Source organism: Ambystoma mexicanum, chromosome 2q (genome assembly GCF_040938575.1).
Source record: "Ambystoma mexicanum isolate Mex_15411 chromosome 2q, UKY_AmexF1_1, whole genome shotgun sequence".
Lineage (NCBI taxonomy): Eukaryota > Metazoa > Chordata > Amphibia > Caudata > Ambystomatidae > Ambystoma > Ambystoma mexicanum.
This window is the reverse complement of record NC_090924.1, coordinates 1,421,601,142-1,421,625,608: the sequence shown is the minus strand read 5'-3', so window position 1 is coordinate 1,421,625,608 and position 24,467 is coordinate 1,421,601,142.

The window sequence follows — 24,467 nt, the reverse complement described above, 5'->3', positions numbered from 1 at the left end:
TCTCATATATTTGGAGTGAGCCTCACATCTTGGAGCATAGTCTCGCTCATTGAGTGAATCTCACACCCCGGTGCACACCCTCACCAATTAGGCATGAGTTTTGCAGCCTGGAGCATAACCTCCTTCATTGGGTGAATCTCACACACCGGAGCGCATTCGCGCCTATTAGGAGTGAGTATCACACCCTGGAGCATAGTCTCGCTCATAGGGTAAATTTCACACACTGGAGCAAACCTGTCTATTAGGAGTGAGTATCACACCCTGGAGCATAAACTCACTCATTGAGTGCATCTCACACACTGGAGCACACTAGCGCCTGTTAGGAGTGAGTATCACACCCTGGAGCATAGTCTCCCTCATTGAGTGAATCTCACAACACTGTCCACAACCTCCCCAATTAGGCATGAGTCTTCCAGCCTGGAGCATAGTCTCACTCATTGGGTGAATCTCACACTCTGGAACACACTCCCGCCTGTTAGGAGTGAGTATCACACCCTGGAGCATAGTCTCACTCATTGAGTTCATCTCACACACTGGAGCACACTCGCGCCTGTTAGGAGTGAGTATCATACCCTGGAGCATAGTCTCCCTCATTGAGTGAATCTCACCACACTGTCCACACCCTCCCCAATTAGGCACGAGTCTTCCAGCCTGGAGCATAGTCTCACTCATTGGGTGAATCTCACACTCTGGAACACACTCTCACCTATTAGGAGTGAGAATTACACACCGGAGCATAGGCTCAATCATTGAGTGCATTTCACACAGGAGTGAACCTCACACCCTGGACCATAGTCTCATTGAGTGCATCTCACACACTGGAGCACATTCTCGTATATTGGGAGTGAGCCTCACATCTTGGAGCATAGTCTCGCTCATTGAGTGAATCTCACACCCCGGTGCACACCCTCGCCAATTAGGCATGAGTTTTGCAGCCTGGAGCATAACCTCCCTCATTGGGTGAATGTCACACACCGGAGCGCACTCGTGCCTATTAGGAGTGAGTATCACACCCTGGAGCATAGTCTCGTTCATTGGGTAAATTTCACACACTGGAGCAAACCTGTCTATTAGGAGTGAGTATCACACCATGGAGCACAAACTCACTCATTGAGTGCATCTCACACACTGGAGCACACTCGCGCCTGTTAGGAGTGAGTATCACACCCTGGAGCATAGTCTCAATCATTGAGTGCATCTTACAAATTGTAGCACACTGTCGCCTATTAGGAGTGAGCCTCACACCCTGGAGAATCACTCATTGATTGACCCTGACACGTTGGTTCATACTTACACCTATTAGGAGTGACTCTCACACCCTGGAGCATAGTCTCACTCATTAAGTGCATCTCACACACAAGAGCACACTGTCACCTATTAGAAGTGAGCCTCACACCCTGGAGCATAGTCTCATTGAGTGCATTTCACACACTGGAGCACACTCCCAGCTATTAGGAGTGCGCTTCACACAAAGGAGCATAGTCTCAATCATTGAGTGCATCTCACACCGGAGTGAGCCTCACAACATGGAGCATTGTCTCATTGAGTGCATCTCACACACTGGAGCACCCTCCCGCCTATTAGGAGTGAGCATCACACCCTGGAGCATAGTCTCAATCATTGAGTGCATCTCACACACTGGACCATATTCTCGCATATTGGGAGTGAGCCTCACATCTTGGAGCATAGTCTCGCCCATTGAGTGAATCTCACACCCCGGTGCACACCCTCGCCAATTAGGCATGAGTTTTGTAGCCTGGAGCATAACCTCCCTCATTTGGTGAATCTCACACACCGGAGCGCACTTGTGCCTATTAGGAGTGAGTATCACACCCTGGAGCATATTCTCGCTCATTGGGTAAATTTCACACACTGGAGCAAACCTGTCTATTAGGAGTGAGTATCACACCCTGGAGCACAAACTCACTCATTGAGTGCATCTCACACACTGGAGCACAGTCGCGCCTGTTAGGAGTGAGTATCACACCCTGGAGCATAGTCTCAATCATTGAGTGCATCTTACAAATTGTAGCACACTGTCGCCTATTAGGAGTGAGCCTCACACCCTGGAGCATAGTCTTATTGAGTGCATCTCACACACTGGAGTACATTCCCACCTATTAGGAGTGAGTATCACACCCTGGAGCATAGTCTCATTGAGTGCATCTCACACACTGGAGTACACTCCCACCTATTAGGAGTGAACATCACCCCCTGGAGCATAGTCTCAATCATTGAGTGCATCTCACACACTGGTGCACATTCTCGTAAATTGGGAGTGAGCCTCACATCTTGGAGCATAGTTTTACTCTTTGAGTGAATCTCACACACCGGTGAACACCCACGCCAATTAAGCATGAGTCTTGCAGCCTGGAGCATATTCTCCCTCATTGGGTGAATCGCACAAACGGGAGCACACCCCCGCCTATTAGGAGTGAGTACCACACCCTGGAGCATAGTCTCACTCATTGAGTACTTCTCACAAATTGGAGCACCCTGCCTCATATTAGGAGTGAGTATCACACCCTAGAGCATAGTCTCACTCATTGAGTGCATCTCACACACTGGAGCACTCTCTCACCTATAAGGAGTGAGTATCTCACCCTGGAGCATAGGCCCACTCATTTAGTGCATCTCACACACCGGAGCACACTGTCACCTATTAGGAGTGAGCCTCACACCCTGGAGCATAGTCTCATTGAGTGCATCTCACACACTGGAGCACATTCCCGCCTATTAGGAGTGAGCATCACACCCTGGAGTAAAGTCTCAATCATTGAGTGCTTCTCACACACTGGAGCACACTGTCACCTATTAGGAGTGAGCCTCACACCCTAGAGCATAGTCTCATTGAGTGCTTCTCACACACTGGAGCACACTCCCGCCTATTAGGAGTGAGTACCACACCCTGGAGCATAGTCTCACTCTTTGAGTGCATCTCACACACTGGAGCACACTGCGTCATATTAGGAGTGAGTATCACACCCTGGAGCATAGTCTCGTTCATTCGATAAATTTCACACACTGGAGCAAACCTGTCTGTTAGGAGTAAGTATCACACCCTGGAGCATAGTCTCACTCATTGAGTGCATCTCACACACCGGAGCGCACTCGTGCCTATTAGGAGTGAGTATCACACCCTTGAGCATAATCTCACTCATTGAGTGCATCTAACACAACAGAGCACACTGTGGCTCATTAGGAGTGAATATCACACCCTTGAGCATAGTTTCACTCATGGAGTGCATCTCACATACCGGAGCACACTCTCGCCTATTAGGATTGAGTATCTCACCCTGGAGCATAGTCTCACTCATTGAGTGCATCTCACACACCGGAGCACACTCTCGCCTATTAGGTGTGAGCCTCAAACCCTGGAACAACAAATCAATTGAGTGCATCTCACACACTGGAGAACATTCTCTCCGATTAGGAGTGAGTCTCACATCTTGGAGCATAGTCTCCCTCATTGAGTGATTCTCACATCACTGAGCACACCCTCCCCAATTAGGCATGAGTCTTGCAGCCTGGAGTCTCACTCATTGGGTGAATCTCACACTCTGGAACACACTCCCGCCCATTAGGAGTGAGTATCACACCCTGGAGCATAGTCTCACTCATTGAGTGCATCTCACATACTGGAGTGCACCCTCGCCTAATAGGAGTGACTCTCACACCCTGGAGAATCACTCATTGGTTGACCCTGACACATTGGTTCATACTTACACCTATTAGGAGTGACTCTCACACCCTGGAGCAAAGTCTCACTAATTGAGTGCATCTCACACACAAGAGCACACTGTCGCCTATTAGAAGTGAGCCTCACACCCTGGAGCATAGTCTCATTGAGTGCATCTCACACACTGGAGCACACTCCCACCTATTAGGAGTGAGCATCACACATCAGAGCATATGCTCAACCATTGAGTGCATCTCACACAGGAGTGAGCCTCACACCCTGGAGCATAGTCTCATTGACTGCATCTCACACACTGGAGCATCCTCCCGCCTATTAGGAGTGAGCATCACACCCTGGAGCATAGTCTCAATCATCGAGTGCATCTCACACACTGGAGCACATTCTCGCCGATTAGGAGCTAGTCTCACATCTTGGAGCATAGTCTCCCTCATTGAGTGAATCTCACAACACTGTCCACACCCTCCCCAATTAGGCATGAGTCTTCCAGCCTGGTGCATAGTCTCACTCATTGGGTAAATCTCACCCTCTGGAACACACTCCCGCCCATTAGGGGTGAGTATCACACCCTGAAGCATAGTCTCACTCATTGAGGGCATCTCACATACTGGAGCGCGCCCTCCCCTAATAGGTGTGACTCTCAAACCCTGGAGAATCACTCATTGGTTGACCCTGACACGTTGGTTCATACTTACACCTATTAGGACTGACTCTCACACCCTGTTGCATAGTCTCACTCATTGAGTGCATCTCACACACAAGAGCACACGGTCGCCTATTAGAAGTGAGCCTCACACACTGGAGCATAGTCTCATTGAGTGCATCTCACACACTGGAGCACACTCCCACCTATTAGGAGTGAGCATCACACACCAGAGCATAGTCTCAATCATTGAGTGCATCTCACACAGGAGTGAGCCTCACACCCTAGAGCATAGTCTCATTGAGTGCATCTCATGCACTGGAGCACCCTCCCGCCTATTAGGAGTGAGCATCACACCCTGGAGCATAGTCTCAATCATTGAGTGCATCTCACACACTGGAGCACATTCTCGCATATTGGGAGTGAGGCTCACATCTTGGAGCATAGTCTCGCTCATTGAGTGGATCTCACACCCCGTGCACACACTCGCCAATTAGGCATGAATTTTGTAGCATGGAGCATAACCTCCCTCATTTGGTGAATCTCACAGACCGGAGCGCACTCGCGCCTGTTAGGAGTGAGTATCACACTCTGGAGCATAGTCTCAATCATTGAGTGCATCTTACAAACTGTAGCACACTGTCACCTATTAGGAGTGACCCTCACACCCTGGAGCATAGTCTTATTGAGTGCATCTCACACACTGGAGTACATTCCTGCCCATTAGGAGTGAGTATAACACCCTGGAGCATAGTCTCATTGAGTGCATCTCACACACCGGAGTACACTCCCACCTATTAGGAGTGAACATCACACCCTGGAGCATAGTCTCATTGAGTGCATCTCACACACTGGAGCACATTCCCGCCTATTAGGAGTGAGCATCACACCCTGGAGTAAAGTCTCAATCATTGAGTGCATCTCACACACTGGAGCACACTGTCACCTATTAGGAGTGAGCCTCACACCCTAGAGCATAGTCTCATTGAGTGCTTCTCACACACTGGAGCACACTCCCGCCTATTAGGAGTGAGTACCACACCCTGGAGCATAGTCTCACTCTTTGAGTGCATCTCACACACTGGAGCACACTGCGTCATATTAGGAGTGAGTATCACACCCTGGAGCATAGTCTCGTTCATTCGGTAAATTTCACACACTGGAGCAAACCTGTCTGTTAGGAGTGAGTATCACACCCTTGAGCATAATCTCACTCATTGAGTGCATCTAACACAACAGAGCACACTGTGGCTCATTATGAGTGAATATCACACCCTTGAGCATAGTTTCACTCATGGAGTGCATCTCACATACCGGAGCACACTCTCGCCTATTAGGATTGAGTATCTCACCCTGGAGCATAGTCTCACTCATTGAGTGCATCTCACACACCGGAGCACACTCTCGCCTATTAGGTGTGAGCCTCAAACCCTGGAACAACAAATCAATTGAGTGCATCTCACACACTGGAGAACATTCTCTCCGATTAGGAGTGAGTCTCACATCTTGGAGCATAGTCTCCCTCATTGAGTGATTCTCACATCACTGAGCACACCCTCCCCAATTAGGCACGAGTCTTGCAGCCTGGAGTCTCACTCATTGGGTGAATCTCACACTCTGGAACACACTCCCGCCCATTAGGAGTGAGTATCACACCCTGGAGCATAGTCTCACTCATTGAGTGCATCTCACATACTGGAGTGCACCCTCGCCTAATAGGAGTGACTCTCACACCCTGGAGAATCACTCATTGGTTGACCCTGACACATTGGTTCATACTTACACCTATTAGGAGTGACTCTCACACCCTGGAGCAAAGTCTCACTAATTGAGTGCATCTCACACACAAGAGCACACTGTCGCCTATTAGAAGTGAGCCTCACACCCTGGAGCATAGTCTCATTGAGTGCATCTCACACACTGGAGCACACTCCCACCTATTAGGAGTGAGCATCACACACCAGAGCATATGCTCAACCATTGAGTGCATCTCACACAGGAGTGAGCCTCACACCCTGGAGCATAGTCTCATTGACTGCATCTCACACACTGGAGCATCCTCCCGCCTATTAGGAGTGAGCATCACACCCTGGAGCATAGTCTCAATCATCGAGTGCATCTCACACACTGGAGCACATTCTCGCCGATTAGGAGCTAGTCTCACATCTTGGAGCATAGTCTCCCTCATTGAGTGAATCTCACAACACTGTCCACACCCTCCCCAATTAGGCACGAGTCTTCCAGCCTGGAGCATAGTCTCACTCATTGGGTAAATCTCACCCTCTGGAACACACTCCCGCCCATTAGGGGTGAGTATCACACCCTGGAGCATAGTCTCACTCATTGAGGGCATCTCACATACTGGAGCGCGCCCTCCCGTAATAGGTGTGACTCTCAAACCCTGGAGAATCACTCATTGGTTGACCCTGACAAGTTGGTTCATACTTACACCTATTAGGACTGACTCTCACACCCTGTTGCATAGTCTCACTCATTGAGTGCATCTCACACACAAGAGCACACTGTCGCCTATTAGAAGTGAGCCTCACACACTGGAGCATAGTCTCATTGAGTGCATCTCACACAACGGAGCACACTCCCACCTATTAGGAGTGAGTATCACACACCAGAGCATAGTCTCAATCATTGAGTGCATCTCACACAGGAGTGAGCCTCACACCCTAGAGCATAGTCTCATTGAGTGCATCTCATGCACTGGAGCACCCTCCCGCCTATTAGGAGTGAGCATCACACCCTGGAGCATAGTCTCAATCATTGAGTGCATCTCACACACTGGAGCACATTCTCGCATATTGGGAGTGAGGCTCACATCTTGGAGCATAGTCTCGCTCATTGAGTGGATCTCACACCCCGTGCACACCCTCGCCAATTAGGCATGAGTTTTGTAGCCTGGAGCATAACCTCCCTCATTTGGTGAATCTCACACACCGGAGCGCACTCGCGCCTGTTAGGAGTGAGTATCACACTCTGGAGCATAGTCTCAATCATTGAGTGCATCTTACAAACTGTAGCACACTGTCACCTATTAGGAGTGACCCTCACACCCTGGAGCATAGTCTTATTGAGTGCATCTCACACACTGGAGTACATTCCTGCCCATTAGGAGTGAGTGTAACACCCTGGAGCATAGTCTCATTGAGTGCATCTCACACACCGGAGTACACTCCCACCTATTAGGAGTGAACATCACCCCCTGGAGCATAGTCTCAATCATTGAGTGCATCTCACACACTGGAGCAACTTGCCGCCTATTTGGAGTGAGTATCACACCCTGGAGCATAGTCTCATTGAGTGCATCTCACACACGGGAGTACACTCCCACCTATTAGGAGTGAACATCACCCCCTGGAGCATAGTCTCAATCATTGAGAGCATCTCACACACTGGTGCTCATTCTCGCAAATTGGGAGTGAGCCTCACATCTTGGGGCATTGTTTCACTCTTTGACTGAATCTCACAGACTGGAGCACACTCCCGCCTATTAGGAGTGAGTACCACCCCTTAGAGCATAGTCTCACTCATTGAGTGCATATCACACACTGGAGCACACTGCCTCATATTAGGAGTGAGTATCAAACCCAGGAGCATGGTCTCGCTCATTGGGTAAATTTCACACACTTTAGCAAAAGTGTCTATTAGGAGTAAGTATCACACCCTGGAGCATAGTCACACTCATTGAGTGCATCTCACACACCGGAGCGCACTTGCGCCTATTTGGAGTGAGTATCACATCCTGGAGCATAATCTCAGTTCATTGAGTTCATCTCACACACCGGAGCACACTGTGGCTTATTAGGAGTGAGTAACACACTCTTGAGCATAGTCTCACTCATGGAGTGCATCTCACATACCGAGCACACTCTCGCCTATTAGGAGTGAGTATCTCACCCTGGAGCATAGTCTCACTCATTGAGTTCATCTCACACACCGGAGCACACTTTTGCTTATTAGGAGTGGGCCTCAGATCCTGGAACAACGTCTCATTGAGTGCATCTCACACACTGGAGCACATTCTTGCCGATTAGGAGCGAGTCTCACATCTTGGAGCATAGTCTCCCTCATTGAGTGAATCTCACATCACTGTGTACACCCTCCCCAATTAGGCACGAGTCTTCCAGCCTGGAGCATAGTCTCACTCATTGGGTGAATCTCACATTCTGGAACACACTCACGCCCATTAGGAGTGAGTATCACACCCTGGAGCATAGTCTCACTCATTGAATGCATCTCACATACTGGAGCGCACCCTTGCCTAATAGGTGTGACTCTCACACCCTGGAGAATCACTCATTGGTTGACCCTGACACATTGGTTCATACTTACACCTATTAGGAGTGACTCTCACACCCTGGAGCATAGTCTCACTCATTGAGTGCATCTCACACACAAGAGCACACTGTCGCCTATTAGAAGTGAGCCTCATACCCTGGAGCAAAGTCTCATTGAGTGCATCTCACACACTGGAGCACACTCCCACCTATTAGGAGTGAGAATCACACACCGGAGCATAGGCTCAATCATTGAGTGCATCTCACACAGGAGTGAACCTCACACCCTGGACCATAGTCTTATTGAGTGCATCTCACTCACTGGAGCACCCTCCCGCCCATTAGGAGTGAGCATCACACCCTGGAGCACAGTCTCAATCATGGAGTGCATCTCACACACTGGAGCACATTCTCATATATTGGGAGTGAGCCTCACATCTTGGAGCATAGTCTCTCTCATTGGGTGAATCTCACACACCGGAGCGCATTCGCGCCTATTAGGAGTGAGTATCACACCCTGGAGCATAATCTCATTTCATTGAGTTCATCTCACACACCGGAGCACACTGTGGCTTATTAGGAGTGAGTAACACACCACTGAACATATTCTCACTCATGGAGTGCATCTCACATACCGGAGCACACTCTCGCCTATTAGGAGTGAGTATCTTACCCTGGAGCATAGTCTCACTCATTGAGTGCATCTCACACACCGGAGCACACTTTTGCCTATTAGGAGTGAGCCTCAGATCCTGGAACAACGTCTCATTGAGTGCATCTCACACACTGGAGCACATTCTCGCCGATTAGGAGCGAGTCTCACATCTTGAAGCATAGTCTCCCTCATTGAGTGAATCTCACATCACTGTGTACACCCTCCCCAATTAGGCACGAGTCTTCCAGCCTGGACATAGTCTCACTCATTGGGTTAATCTCACACTCTGGAACACACTCACGCCCATTAGGAGTGAGTATCACACCCTGGAGCATAGTCTCACTCATTGGTTGACCCTGACACATTGGTTCATACTTACACCTATTAGGAGTGACTCTCACACCCTGGAGCATAGTCTCACTCATTGAGTGCATCTCACACACTGGAGCACACTCCCACCTATTAGGAGTGAGAATCACTCACGGGAGTATAGGCTCAATCATTGAGTGCATCTCACACAGGAGTGAACCTCACACCCTGGACCATAGTCTCATTGAGTGCATCTCACTCACTGGAGCACCTTCCCGCCCATTAGGAGTGAGCATCACACCTGGAGCATAGTCTCAATCATTGAGTGCATCTCACACACTGGAGCACATTCTCATATATTGGGAGTGAGCCTCACATCTTGGAGCATAGTCTCGCTCATTGAGTGAATCTCACACCCCGGTGCACACCCTCGCCAATTAGGCATGAGTTTTGCAGCCTGGAACATAACCTCCCTCATTGGGTGAATCTCACACACCGGAGCGCATTCGCGCCTATTAGGAGTGAGTATCACACCCTGGAGCATAGTCTCGCTCATTGGGTAAATTTCACACACTGGAGCAAACCTGTCTATTAGGAGTGAGTATCACACCCTGGAGCATAAACTCACTATTGAGTGCATCTCACACACTGGAGCACAGTCGCGCCTGTTAGGAGTGAGTATCACACCCTGGAGCATAGTCTCCCTCATTGAGTGAATCTCACAACACTGTCCACACCCTCCCCAATTAGGCACGAGTCTTCCAGCCTGGAGCATAGTCTCACTCATTGGGTGAATCTCACACTCTGGAACACACTCCCGCCCATTAGGAGTGAGTATCACACCCTGGAGCATAGTCTCACTCATTGAGTGCATCTCACATACTGGAGCGCACCCTCGCCTAATAGGTGTGACTCTCACACCCTGGAGAATCACTAATTGGTTGACCCTGACACATTGGTTCACACTCCCACCTATTAGGAGTGAGAATCACACACCGGAGCATAGGCTCAATCATTGAGTGCATCTCACACAGGAGTGAACCTCACACCCTGGACCATAGTCTCATTGAGTGCATCTCACACACTGGAGCACCCTCCCGCCCATTAGAAGTGAGCATCACACCCTGAAGCATAGTCTCAATCATTGAGTGCAATTCACACACTGGAGCACATTCTCGTATATTGGGAGTGAGCCTCACATCTTGGAGCATAGTCTCGCTCATTGAGTGAATCTCACACCCCGGTGCACACCCTCGCCAATTAGGCAAGAGTTTTGCAGCCTGGAGCATAACCTCCCTCATTGGGTGAATCTCACACACCGGAGCGCACTCGCGCCCATTAGGAGTGAGTATCACACCCTGGAGCATAGTCTCGCTCATTGGGTAAATTTCACACACTGGAGCAGATCTGTCTATTAGGAGTGAGTATCACACCCTGGAGCACAAACTCACTCATTGAGTGCATCTCACACACTGGAGCACACTCGTGCCTGTTAGGAGTGAATATCTCACCCTGGAGCATAGGCCCCACTCGTTTAGTGCATCTCACACACCGGAGCACACTGTCACCTATTAAGAGTGAGCCTCACACCCTGGAACAACGTCTCATTGAGTGCATCTCACACACTGGAGCACATTCTCGCCGATTAGGAGCGAGTCTCCCATCTTGGAGCATAGTCTCCCTCATTGAGTGAATCTCACATCGCTGTGCACACCCTCCCCAATTAGGCAGGAGTCTTCCAGCCTGGAGCATAGTCTCACTCATTGGGTGAATCTCACACTCTGGAATACACTCCCGCCCATTAGGAGTGAGTATCACACCCTGGAGCATAGTCTCACTCATTGAGTGCATCTCACATACTGGAGCGCACCCTCCCCTAATAGGTGTGACTCTCACACCCTGGAGAATTACTCATTGATTGACCCTGACACGTTGGTTCATACTTACACCTATTAGGAGTGACTCTCACACCCTGGAGCATAACCTCCCTCATTGGGTGAATCTCATACTCCGGAGCGCACTCGCGCCTATTAGGAGTGAGTATCACACCCTGGAGCATAGTCTCGCTCATTGGGTAAATTTCACACACTGGAGCAAACCTGTCTATTAGGAGTGAGTATCACACCCTGGAGCATGGTCTCGCTCATTGGGTAAATTTCAAACACTTTAGCAAAAGTGTCTATTAGGAGTAAGTATCATACCCTGGAGCATAGACTCACTCATTGAGTGCATCTCACACACGGGAGCGCACTTGCGCCTTTTTGGAGTGAGTATCGCACCCTGGAGCATAATCTCACTTCATTGAGTTCATCTCACACACCGGAGCACACTGTGGCTTATTAGGAGTGAGTGACACACCCTTGAGCATAGTCTCACTCATGGAGTGCATCTCACATACCGGAGCACACTCTCGCCGATTAGGAGTGAGTATCTCACCCTGGAGCATAGTCTCACTCATTGAGTGCATCTCACACACCGGAGCACACTTTTGCCTATTAGGAGTGAGCATCAAACCCTGGAACAACGTCTCATTGAGTGCATCTCACACACTGGAGCACATTCTCGCCGCTTAGGAGCGAGTCTCACATCTTGGAGCATAGTCTCCCTCATTGAGTGAATCTCACATCGCTGTGCACACCCTCCCCAATTAGGCAGGAGTCTTCCAGCCTGGAGCATAGTCTCACTCATTGGGTGAATCTCACACTCTGGAACACACTCCCGCCCATTAGGAGTGAGTATCACACCCTGGAGCATAGTCTCACTCATTGAGTGCATCTCACATACTGGAGCGCACCCTCCCCTAATAGGTGTGACTCTCACACCCTGGAGAATCACTCATTGATTGACCCTGACACGTTGGTTCATACTTACACCTATTAGGAGTGACTCTCACATCCTGGAGCATAGTCTCACTCATTAAGTGCATCTCACACACAAGAGCACACTGTCAACTATTAGAAGTGAGCCTCACACCCTGGAGCATAGTCTCATTGAGTGCATTTCACACACTGGAGCACAGTCCCACCTATTAGGAGTGCGCTTCGCACACCGGAGCATAGTCTCAATCATTGAGTGCATCTCACACAGGAGTGAGCCTCACAACATGGAGCATAGTATCATTGAGTGCATCTCACAAACTAGAGCACCCTCCCGCCTATTAGGAGTGAGCATCACACCCTGGAGCATAGTCTCAATCATTGAGTGCATCTCACATACTGGAGCATATTCTCGCATATTGGGAGTGAGCCTCACATCTTGGAGCATAGTCTCGCCCATTGAGTGAATCTCACACCCCGGTGCACACCCTCGCCAATTAGGCATGAGTTTTGTAGCCTGGAGCATAACCTCCCTCATTGGGTGAATCTCATACTCCGGAGCGCCCTCGCGCCTATTAGGAGTGAGTATCACACCCTGGAGCATAGTCTCGCTCATTGGGTAAATTTCACACACTGGAGCAAACCTGTCTATTAGGAGTGAGTATCACACCCTGGAGCACAAACTCACTCATTGAGTGCATCTCACACACTGGAGCACACTCGCGCCTGTTAGGAGTGAGTATCACACCCTGGAGCATAGTCTCAATCATTGAGTGCATCTTACAAATTGTAGCACACTGTCGCCTATTAGGAGTGAGCCTCACACCCTGGAGCATAGTCTTATTGAGTGCATCTCACACACTGGAGTACATTCCCACCTATTAGGAGTGAGTATCACACCCTGGAGCATAGTCTCATTGAGTGCAACTCACATACTGGAGTACACTCCCACCTATTAGGAGTGAACATCACCCCCTGGAGCATAGTCTCAATCATTGAGTGCATCTCACACACTAGTGCACATTCTCGCAAATTGTTAGTGAGCCTCACATCTTGGAGCATAGTTTCACTCTTTGAGTGAATCTCACGCCCCGGTGCACACCCACGCCAATTAGGCATGAGTCTTGCAGCCTGGAGCATAGTCTCCCTCATTGGGTGAATCGCACAAATGGGTGCACACCCCCGCCTATTAGGAGTGAGTACCACACCCTGGAGCATAGTCTCACTCATTGAGTGCATCTAACACACTGGAGCACACTGCCTCATATTAGGAGTGAGTATCACACCCAGGAGCATGGTCTCGCTCATTGGGTAAATTTCACATACTTTTGCAAAAAGTGTCTATTAGGAGTAAGTATCAGACCCTGGAGCATAGTCTCACTCATTGAGTGCATCTCACACACCGGAGCACACTTGCACCTATTTCGAGTGAATATCACACCATGGAGCATAATCTCACTTCATTGAGTTCATCTCACACACCGGCGCACACTTTTGCCTTTTAGGAGTGAGCCTCACACCCTGGAACAACGTCACATTGAGTGCATCTCACACACTGGAGCACATTCTCACCGATTAGGAGTGAGTATCACACCCTGGAGCAGAATCTCACTCATTGAGTTTATCTCACACACCGAAGCACACTGTGGCTTTTTAGGAGTGAGTAACACTCCCTTGAGCATAGTCTCACTCATGGAGTGCATCTCACATACCGGAGCACACTCTTGCCTATTAGGAGTGAGTATCTCACCCTGGAGCATAGTCTCATTGAGTGCATCTCACACACTGGATTACACTCCCACCTATTAGGAGTGAACATCACCCCCTGGAGCATAGTCTCAATCATTGAGTTCATCTCATGCACTGGAGCACATTCCCGCCTATTAGGAGTAAGTATCACACCCTGGAGCATAGTCTCACTGAGTGCATCTCACACACTATAGTACACTCCCACCTATTAGGAGTGAACATCACCCCCTGGAGCATAGTCTCAATCATTGAGTGCATCTCACACACTGGTGCACATTCTCACAAATTGGGAGTGAGCCTCATATCTTGGAGCACAGTTTCACTCTTTGAGTGAATCTCACACCCCGGTGCACACCCACGCCAATTAGGCATGAGTCTTGCAGCCTGGAGCATAGTCTCCTTCATTGGGTGAATCGCACAAACGGGAGCACACTCCCGCCTATTAGGAGTGAGTACCACACCCTGGAGCATAGTCACACGCATTGAGTGCATCTCACACACTGGAGCACACTGCCTCATATTAGGAGTGAGTATCACACCCAGGAGCATGGTCTCGCTCATTGGGTAAATTTCACACACTTTAGCAAAAGTGTCTATTAGGAGTAATTATCACACCCTGGAGCATAGTCCCACTCATTGAGTGCATCTCACACACCAGAGCACACTTGCACCTATTTGGAGTGAGTATCACACCCTGGAGCAAAATCTCACTTCATTGAGTTCATCTCATACACCAGAGCACACTGTGGCTTATTAGGAGTGAGTAACACACTCTTGAGCATAGTCTCACTCATGGAGTGCATCTCACACACTGGAGCACACTTTTGCCTATTAGGAGTGAGCCTCACCCCCTGGAACAACGTCTCATTGAGTGCATCTCACACACTGGAGCACATTCTCGCCAATTAGGAGCCAGTTTCACATCTTGGAGCATAGTCTCCCTCATTGAGTGAATCACACATCACTGTGCACACCCTCCCCAATTAGGCACGAGTCTTCCAGCCTGGAGCATAGTCTCACTCATTGGGTGAATCTCACACTCTGGAACACACTCCCGCCCATTAGGAGTGAGTATCACACCCTGGAGCATAGTCTCACTCATTGAGTGCATCTCACATACTGGAGCGCACCCTCCCCTAATAGATGTGACTCTCACACCCTGGAGAATAACTCATTGGTTGACCCTGACACGTTGGTTCATACTTACACCTATTAGGAGTGACTCTCACACTCTGGAGCACACTGTCGCTTATTAGGATTGAGCCTCACACCCTAGAGCATAGTCTCATTGATTGCTTCTCACACACTGGAGCACACTCCCGCCTATTAGGAGTGAGCATCACACCCTGGAGCATAGTCTCAATCATTGAGTGCATCTTACAAACTGTAGCACTCTGTCGCCTATTAGAAGTGAGCCTCACACCCTGGAGCATAGTCTTATTGAGTGCATCTCACACACTGGAGTACATTCCCGCCTATTAGGAGTGAGCATCACACCCTGGAGCATAGTCTCATTGAGTACATCTCACACACTGGAGTACACTCCCACCTATTAGGAGTGAACATCACCCCCTGGTGCATAGTCTCAATCATTGAGTGCATCTCACGCACTGGAGCACAATCCCGCCAATTAGGAGTAAGTATCACACCCTGGAGCATAGTCACATGGAGTGCATCTCACTCACTGGAGTACACTCCCACCTATTAAGAGTGAACATCTCCCTCTGGAGCATAGTCTCAATCATTGAGTGCATCTCACACACTGGTGCACATTCTCGCAAATTGGGAGTGAGCCTCAGATCTTGGAGCATAGTTTCACCCAATGAGTGAGACTATGCTCCAGGCTGGAAGACTCCTGCCTGACTCTCACACCCTGGAGCATAGTCTCACTCATTAAGTGCATCTCACACACAAGAGCACAATGTCACCTGTTAGAAGTGAGCCTCACACCCTGGAGCATAGTCTCATTGAGTGCATTTCACACACTGGAGCACACTCCCACCTATTAGGAGTGAGCTTCACACTCCGGAGCATAGTCTCAATCATTGAGTGCATCTCACACAGGAGTGAGCCTCACAACATGGAGCATAGTATCATTGAGTGCATCTCACACACTGGAGCACCCTCCCGCCTATTAGGAGTGAGCATCACACCCTGGAGCATAGTCTCAATCATTGAGTGCATCTCACACACTGGAGCATATTCTCGCATATTGGGAGTGAGCCTCACATCTTGGAGCATAGTCTCGCCCATTGAGTGAATCTCACACCCCGGTGCACACCCTCGCCAATTAGGCATGAGTTTTGCAGCCTGGAGCATAACCTCCCTCATTGGGTGAATCTCATACTCCGGAGCGCACTCGCGCCTATTAGGTGTGAGTATCACACCCTGGAGCATGGTCTCGCTCATTGGGTAAATTTCAAACACTTTAGCAAAAGTGTCTATTAGGAGTAAGTAGCATACCCTGGAGCATAGTCTCACTCATTGAGTGCATCTCACACACTGGAGCGCTCTTGCGCCTATTTGGAGTGAGTATCACACCCTGGAGCATAATCACACTTCATTGAGTTCATCTCACACACCGGAGCACACTGTGGCTTATTAGTAGTGAGTGACACACCCTTGAGCATAGTCTCACTCATGGAGTGGATCTCACATACCAGAGCACACTCTCGCCGATTAGGAGTGAGTATCTCACCCTGGAGCATAGTCTCACTCATTGAGTGCATCTCACACACCGGAGCCCACTTTTGCCTATTAGGAGTGAGCATCAAACCCTGGAACAACGTCTCATTGAGTGCATCTCACACACCGGAGCACATTTGCACCTATTTGGAGTGAGTATCACACCCTGGAGCAAAATCTCACTTCATTGAGTTCATCTCATACACCAGAGCACACTGTGGCTTATTAGGAGTGAGTAACACACTCTTGAGCATAGTCTCACTCATGGAGTGCATCTCACACACTGGAGCACACTTTTGCCTATTAGGAGTGAGCCTCATACCCTGGAACAACGTCTCATTGAGTGCATCTCACACACTGGAGCACATTCTCGCCAATTAGGAGCCAGTTTCACATCTTGGAGCATAGTCTCCCTCATTGAGTGAATCACACATCACTGTGCACACCCTCCCCAATTAGGCACGAGTCTTCCAGCCTGGAGCATAGTCTCACTCATTGAGTGAATCTCACACTCTGGAACACACTCCCGCCCATTAGGAGTGAGTATCACACCCTGGAGCATAGTCTCACTCATTGAGTGCATCTCACATACTGGAGCGCACCCTCCCCTAATAGATGTGACTCTCACACCCTGGAGAATAACTCATTGGTTGACCCTGACACGTTGGTTCATACTTACACCTATTAGGAGTGACTCTCACACTCTGGAGCACACTGTCGCTTATTAGGATTGAGCCTCACACCCTAGAGCATAGTCTCATTGATTGCTTCTCACACACTGGAGCACACTCCCGCCTATTAGGAGTGAGCATCACACCCTGGAGCATAGTCTCAATCATTGAGTTCATCTTACAAACTGTAGCACTCTGTCGCCTATTAGAAGTGAGCCTCACACCCTGGAGCATAGTCTTATTGAGTGCATCTCACACACTGGAGTACATTCCCGCCTATTAGGAGTGAGCATCACACCCTGGAGCATAGTCTCATTGAGTACATCTCACACACTGGAGTACCATCCCACCTATTAGGAGTGAACATCACCCCCTGGAGCATAGTCTCAATCATTGAGTGCATCTCACGCACTGGAGCACAATCCCGCCAATTAGGAGTAAGTATCACACCCTGGAGCATAGTCACATGGAGTGCATCTCACTCACTGGAGTACACTCCCACCTATTAAGAGTGAACATCTCCCTCTGGAGCATAGTCTCAATCATTGAGTGCATCTCACACACTGGTGCACATTCTCGCAAATTGGGAGTGAGCCTCAGATCTTGGAGCATAGTTTCACCCAATGAGTGAGACTATGCTCCAGGCTGGAAGACTCCTGCCTGACTCTCACACCCTGGAGCATAGTCTCACTCATTAAGTGCATCTCACACACAAGAGCACAATGTCACCTGTTAGAAGTGAGCCTCACACCCTGGAGCATAGTCTCTTTGAGTGCATTTCACACACTGGAGCACACTCCCACCTATTAGGAGTGAGCTTCACACTCCGGAGCATAGTCTCAATCATTGAGTGCATCTCACACAGGAGTGAGCCTCACAACATGGAGCATAGTATCATTGAGTGCATCTCACACACTGGAGCACCCTCCCGCCTATTAGGAGTGAGCATCACACCCTGGAGCATAGTCTCAATCATTGAGTGCATCTCACACACTGGAGCATATTCTCGCATATTGGGAGTGAGCCTCACATCTTGGAGCATAGTCTCGCCCATTGAGTGAATCTCACACCCCGGTGCACACCCTCGCCAATTAGGCATGAGTTTTGCAGCCTGGAGCATAACCTCCCTCATTGGGTGAATCTCATACTCCGGAGCGCACTCGCGCCTATTAGGTGTGAGTATCACACCCTGGAGCATAGTCACGCTCATTGGGTAAATTTCACACACTGGAGCAAACCTGTCTATTAGGAGTGAGTATCACACCCTGGACCATGGTCTCGCTCATTGGGTAAATTTCAAACACGTTAGCAAAAGTGTCTATTAGGAGTAAGTAGCATACCCTGGAGCATAGTCTCACTCATTGAGTGCATCTCACACACTGGAGCGCTCTTGCGCCTATTTGGAGTGAGTATCACACCCTGGAGCATAATCACACTTCATTGAGTTCATCTCACACACCGGAGCACACTGTGGCTTATTAGTAGTGAGTGACACACCCTTGAGCATAGTCTCACTCATGGAGTGGATCTCACATACCAGAGCACACTCTCGCCGATTAGGAGTGAGTATCTCACCCTGGAGCATAGTCTCACTCATTGAGTGCATCTCACACACCGGAGCCCACTTTTGCCTATTAGGAGTGAGCATCAAACCCTGGAACAACGTCTCATTGAGTGCATCTCACACACATTCTCGCCGATTAGGAGCGATGCTCACATCTTGGAGCATAGTCTCCCTCATTGAGTGAATCTCACATCGCTGTGCACACCCTCCCCAATTAGGCAGGAGTCTTCCAGCCGGGAGCATAGTCTCACTCATTGGGTGAATCTCACACTCTGGAACACACTCCCGCCCATTAGGAGTGAGTATCACACCCTGGAGCATAGTCTCACTCATTGAGTGCATCCCACATACTGGAGCGCACCCTCCCCTAATAGGTGTGACTCTCACACCCTGGAGAATCACTCATTGATTGACCCTGACACGTTGGTTCATACTTACACCTATTAGGAGTGACTCTCACACCCTGGAGCATAACCTCCCCCATTGGGTGAATCTCATACTCCAGAGCGCACTCGCACCTATTAGGAGTGAGTATCACACCCTGGAGCATAGTCTCGCTCATTGGGTAAATTTCACACACTGGAGCAAACCTGTCTATTAGGAGTGAGTATCACACCCTGGAGTATGGTCTCGCTCATTGGGTAAATTTCAAACACTTTAGCAAAAGTGTCTATTAGGAGTAAGTATCATAACCTGGAGCATAGTCTCACTCATTGAGTGCATTTCACACACTGGAGCGCACTTGCGCCTATTTGGAGTGAGTATCACACCCTGGAGCATAATCTCACTTCATTGAGTTCATCTCACACACCGGAGCACACTGTGGCTTATCAGGAGTGAGTGACACACCCTTGAGCATAGTCTCACTCATGGAGTGCATCTCACATACCGGAGCACACTCTCGCCGATTAGGAGTGAGTATCTCACCCTGGAGCATAGTCTCACTCATTGAGTGCATCTCACACACCGGAGCACACTTTTGCCTATTAGGAGTGAGCATCAAACCCTGGAACAACGTCTCATTGAGTGCATCTCACACACTGGAGCACATTCTCGCCGATTAGGAGCGAGTCTCACATCTTGGAGCATAGTCTCCCTCATTGAGTGAATCTCACATCGCTGTGCACACCCTCCCCAATTAGGCAGGAGTCTTCCAGCCTGGAGCATAGTCTCACTCATTGGGTGAATCTCACACTCTGGAACACACTCCCGCCCATTAGGAGTGAGTATCACACCCTGGAGCATAGTCTCAATCATTGAGTGCATCTTACAAACTGTAGCACTCTGTCGCCTATTAGAAGTGAGCCTCACACCCTGGAGCATAGTCTTATTGAGTGCATCTCACACACTGGAGTACATTCCCCCCTATTAGGAGTGAGCATCACACCCTGGAGCATAGTCTCATTGAGTACATCTCACACACTGGAGTACACTCCCACCTATTAGGAGTGAACATCACCCCCTGGTGCATAGTCTCAATCATTGAGTGCATCTCACGCACTGGAGCACAATCCCGCCAATTAGGAGTAAGTATCACACCCTGGAGCATAGTCACATGGAGTGCATCTCACTCACTGGAGTACACTCCCACCTATTAAGAGTGAACATCTCCCTCTGGAGCATAGTCTCAATCATTGAGTGCATCTCACACACTGGTGCACATTCTCGCAAATTGGGAGTGAGCCTCAGATCTTGGAGCATAGTTTCACCCAATGAGTGAGACTATGCTCCAGGCTGGAAGACTCCTGCCTGACTCTCACACCCTGGAGCATAGTCTCACTCATTAAGTGCATCTCACACACAAGAGCACAATGTCACCTGTTAGAAGTGAGCCTCACACCCTGGAGCATAGTCTCATTGAGTGCATTTCACACACTGGAGCACACTCCCACCTATTAGGAGTGAGCTTCACACTCCGGAGCATAGTCTCAATCATTGAGTGCATCTCACACAGGAGTGAGCCTCACAACATGGAGCATAGTATCATTGAGTGCATCTCACACACTGGAGCACCCTCCCGCCTATTAGGAGTGAGCATCACACCCTGGAGCATAGTCTCAATCATTGAGTGCATCTCACACACTGGAGCATATTCTCGCATATTGGGAGTGAGCCTCACATCTTGGAGCATAGTCTCGCCCATTGAGTGAATCTCACACCCCGGTGCACACCCTCGCCAATTAGGCATGAGTTTTGCAGCCTGGAGCATAACCTCCCTCATTGGGTGAATCTCATACTCCGGAGCGCACTCGCGCCTATTAGGTGTGAGTATCACACCCTGGAGCATAGTCACGCTCATTGGGTAAATTTCACACACTGGAGCAAACCTGTCTATTAGGAGTGAGTATCACACCATGGAGCATGGTCTCGCTCATTGGGTAAATTTCAAACACTTTAGCAAAAGTGTCTATTAGGAGTAAGTAGCATACCCTGGAGCATAGTCTCACTCATTGAGTGCATCTCACACACTGGAGCGCTCTTGCGCCTATTTGGAGTGAGTATCACACCCTGGAGCATAATCACACTTCATTGAGTTCATCTCACACACCGGAGCACACTGTGGCTTATTAGTAGTGAGTGACACACCCTTGAGCATAGTCTCACTCATGGAGTGGATCTCACATACCGGAGCACACTCTCGCCGATTAGGAGTGAGTATCTCACCCTGGAGCATAGTCTCACTCATTGAGTGCATCTCACATACCGGAGCCCACTTTTGCCTATTAGGAGTGAGCATCAAACCCCGGAACAACGTCTCATTGAGTGCATCTCACACACTGGAGCACATTCTCGCCGATTAGGAGCGATGCTCACATCTTGGAGCATAGTCTCCCTCATTGAGTGAATCTCACGTCGCTGTGCACACCCTCCCCAATTAGGCAGGAGTCTTCCAGCCGGGAGCATAGTCTCACTCATTGGGTGAATCTCACACTCTGGAACACACTCCCGCCCATTAGGAGTGAGTATCACACCCTGGAGCATAGTCTCACTCATTGAGTGCATCCCACATACTGGAGCGCACCCTCCCCTAATAGGTGTGACTCTCACACCCTGGAGAATCACTCATTGATTGACCCTGACACGTTGGTTCATACTTACACCTATTAGGAGTGACTCTCACACCCTGGAGCATAACCTCCCCCATTGGGTGAATCTCATACTCCAGAGCGCACTCGCGCCTATTAGGAGTGAGTATCACACCCTGGAGCATAGTCTCGCTCATTGGGTAAATTTCACACACTGGAGCAAACCTGTCTATTAGGAGTGAGTATCACACCCTGGAGCATGGTCTCGCTCATTGGGTAAATTTCAAACACTTTAGCAAAAGTGTCTATTAGGAGTAAGTATCATAACCTGGAGCATAGTCTCACTCATTGAGTGCATCTCACACACTGGAGCGCACTTGCGCCTATTTGGAGTGAGTATCACACCCTGGAGCATAATCTCACTTCATTGAGTTCATCTCACACACCGGAGCACACTGTGGCTTATCAGGAGTGAGTGACACACCCTTGAGCATAGTCTCACTCATGGAGTGCATCTCACATACCGGAGCACACTCTCGCCGATTAGGAGTGAGTATCTCACCCTGGAGCATAGTCTCACTCATTGAGTGCATCTCACACACCGGAGCACACTTTTGCCTATTAGGAGTGAGCATCAAACCCTGGAACAACGTCTCATTGAGTGCATCTCACACACTGGAGCACATTCTCGCCGATTAGGAGCGAGTCTCACATCTTGGAGCATAGTCTCCCTCATTGAGTGAATCTCACATCGCTGTGCACACCCTCCCCAATTAGGCAGGAGTCTTCCAGCCTGGAGCATAGTCTCACTCATTGGGTGAATCTCACACTCTGGAACACACTCCCGCCCATTAGGAGTGAGTATCACACCCTGGAGCATAGTCTCACTCATTGAGTGCATCTCACATACTGGAGTGCACCCTCCCCTAATAGGTGTGACTCTCAATCCCTGGAGAATCACTCATTGATTGACCCTGACACGTTGGTTCATACTTACACCTATTAGGAGTGACTCTCACACCCTGGAGCATAGTCTCACTCATTAAGTGCATCTCACACACAAGAGCACACTGTCACCTATTAGAAGTGAGCCTCACACCCTGGAGCATAGTCTCAATCATTGAGTGCATCTCACGCACTGGAGCACAATCCCGCCAATTAGGAGTAAGTATCACACCCTGGAGCATAGTCACATGGAGTGCATCTCACACACCAGAGTACACTCCCACCTATTAAGAGTGAACATCTCCCTCTGGAGCATAGTCTCAATCATTGAGTGCATCTCACACACTGGTGCACATTCTCGCAAATTGGGAGTGAGCCTCAGATCTTGGAGCATAGTTTCACCCAATGAGTGAGACTATGCTCCAGGCTGGAAGACTCCTGCCTGACTCTCACACCCTGGAGCATAGTCTCACTCATTAAGTGCATCTCAAACACAAGAGCACAATGTCACCTGTTAGAAGTGAGCCTCACACCCTGGAGCATAGTCTCATTGAGTGCATTTCACACACTGGAGCACACTCCCACCTATTAGGAGTGAGCTTCACACTCCGGAGCATAGTCTCAATCATTGAGTGCATCTCACACAGGAGTGAGCCTCACAACATGGAGCATAGTATCATTGAGTGCATCTCACACACTGGAGCACCCTCCCGCCTATTAGGAGTGAACATCACACCCTGGAGCATAGTCTCAATCATTGAGTGCATCTCACACACTGGAGCATATTCTCGCATATTGGGAGTGAGCCTCACATCTTGGAGCATAGTCTCGCCCATTGAGTGAATCTCACACCCCGGTGCACACCCTCGCCAATTAGGCATGAGTTTTGCAGCCTGGAGCATAACCTCCCTCATTGGGTGAATCTCATACTCCGGAGCGCACTCGCGCCTATTAGGTGTGAGTATCACACCCTGGAGCATAGTCACGCTCATTGGGTAAATTTCACACACTGGAGCAAACCTGTCTATTAGGAGTGAGTATCACACCATGGAGCATGGTCTCGCTCATTGGGTAAATTTCAAACACTTTAGCAAAAGTGTCTATTAGGAGTAAGTAGCATACCCTGGAGCATAGTCTCACTCATTGAGTGCATCTCACACACTGGAGCGCTCTTGCGCCTATTTGGAGTGAGTATCACACCCTGGAGCATAATCACACTTCATTGAGTTCATCTCACACACCGGAGCACACTGTGGCTTATTAGTAGTGAGTGACACACCCTTGAGCATAGTCTCACTCATGGAGTGGATCTCACATACCGGAGCACACTCTCGCCGATTAGGAGTGAGTATCTCACCCTGGAGCATAGTCTCACTCATTGAGTGCATCTCACATACCGGAGCCCACTTTTGCCTATT